Source organism: Charadrius vociferus, unplaced genomic scaffold (assembly GCF_000708025.1).
Source record: "Charadrius vociferus isolate BGI_N301 unplaced genomic scaffold, ASM70802v2 scaffold26, whole genome shotgun sequence".
NCBI classification, from domain to species: Eukaryota; Metazoa; Chordata; class Aves; order Charadriiformes; family Charadriidae; genus Charadrius; species Charadrius vociferus.
In genome coordinates, this window is record NW_009649320.1 from 191,020 (window position 1) to 193,122 (window position 2,103).

Below are 2,103 nucleotides of genomic sequence, written 5' to 3' on the forward strand. Positions count from 1 at the left end.
CCGCCGCGCCTTCCCTCCCCGTTCATATCCGAGATCGATCCGGTGCGTTGAGGCGTTCGCCCGCCCGGGGGAAGGGGGCAGCGCAGGACGTCAGACATTTTTTTGTCTATCTGTGTATTTTTGTACGAGGAAACCTTGTCCGGGGAGTTTTAACGCCTCAGGAGACCTGTTCTTCCTGCTTCCGGGCCGTCAGGATGCTGCTGCTTCTGCTGGGAGAAAGCTGGATGTGGAGAGGGTTCTCCCTGGACATTTTGTCTTGTGTCGGTCAGCCTGTCCTAGCCAGAGGCTGCGGCCGGCGAGGAGGAGGAGGAGGAGGAGGAGGAAAGGAACCTGGCTGCGGCGGAGCTGCCCGGGCCCGGGTGGACGGAGCATCCCTGCGGAGAGAGGCCCCGGCCGGCCCTGCCGCCCTGGTCCCTCGGTCCCCTGCCTGCCCTTCTCACCTGGGCCGGGGCAACAACCGCCCCCCGCCCCTCGCCCCGGGCTGTGGGGACCCCCGGCCGAGGAGTAAAAAGCCATTCCGTCTCTCAGCGGAAAGAAATTAAAATTAAAAATAATTTTTAAACCGAGCAAGCTGAAAATCCCGCACGGGCTGGCAGGGGAAGGAGAGAATAAAAAGGGCGGAGGGGGGGGAATTAGAAAGTTGAGAAAGTGTCTCTAGGCAAGTTAGACAGGTGGACCTGCCTGGGGAGCTACTGGCTAGCTTGGGGTAATAAAAAACGGTTAATAGGTTGAGGAACAACAACCAGTCTTTCAGCTGTTTCCTACTGTTTGATCTTGTTTAATATAACATTGGGCGAAAGGCAATTTAATTTACAGCCCGAACGCTTATTTAATATCCTCCTCTCTTCCACCCCCTCCCCAAACAGAAGGACCGGGTACAACCACATATTCGGGTACCCGTATTTCTGCACAAGCCGGTACCACTCAGCCCTGCTGATTTTCCTTCTCTGATCGAAAGACTGCAAAACGAGAGGGTTCAGTTTAGAGGAACCATTCGCTCAGGAGATGGTTTTAAAAAATGAAAGCAGGGCATGCTCCAGGGAAAAAAAAATCTAAAAAAAAACCCAACCAAAAACAGCGAACGAACGAAAAAAAAAAAAAAATCTGTACTACTCTTCCATTTCCCTGTGTATCGAAATTCTGGCTTGTATGTTTAGCTAATCTAATCTACGGAGAGGGGCTGGGGGTGGGGATGGAAGGGAGGAGTTGGAAAGAGCTGAGATGCTTGTGACAGTTTAAATTCATGCCAGGTTTCAGCCTAATTTCAACTGATTCCGGCGTGTGATTTCAGTCCCACCGATATGGTAGTTAATATTTTATATCTATCACGGACATGCTGTAGCCTCACATCTCCGAAAGGAGACGGAGCTTTTGAACGCGCCTACTGTTCCCTGGGCATTTGCTGGGTTAGCACCTTCGTCTTTTCGTAGGGATTCCCCTTACAGGAGAAATGCGAAAAAACGCCATTAAAACCCCCCTCCCCTCGGGAGCCCAGACCCTTCCCAAAGTTTTACGCAGCCGATATCCATCCCGAGGTCGGAGACCGGGCAGCCCGGAGGGCCGGGGACAGTTTTCGTTTCGGGAGCGAAAAGGAGCGCTTCGGCGTGGGTCCCCGCCTTACTTAAGCACACATGCAGTTCAGGACGTTTTATTACGTTCAATTAACTTATTATTTGCAGCTAGCCATTTGCATTTTGGGATGTCCCTATGTATATAGGTTAATATATATGTGCATGCGCACATTTGCGTGTGTGTATAAATACTTATATGTATGTGTATATAACACGTGTGCATTTGATGAGGGAAAACGGATTTAACTCGGGATCATCCGCAGATGCGGCTTCCCCCCCCCGTAGCCCCACACCGCCCAGAAGGTGAAGCAGGACAAAGGAGGCAGAGGGGGCAGGCTCGTCCCGGGACTCCGCCGGTGCCGGCGACGGATGCGCACCCCGGCGGGGCGCCCGGGGCAGGCGTGGGGGTCCCGGGAACCGCTTCAACCTCCAGAGGTGCCCCTTACTCCAGCACCTCTCCTCTTTTCGTTAGCTGGATTTAAAAGAGGGTCGGTGGGTTAGGCCGCCTGGTGCTAAGAAAAAGGAGTGGGAA

The 2,103-nt window shown here is 53.2% G+C and overlaps 1 protein-coding gene across 1 annotated transcript in view; it reads left to right on the forward strand.

The window, feature by feature from the left end:
* The window catches only part of LOC104290346 (short stature homeobox protein-like), a 7,403-nt gene that overhangs the window by 4,089 nt on the left and 1,211 nt on the right, over nucleotides 1–2,103 (forward strand). The gene's annotated exons all lie outside the window — the stretch shown is intronic.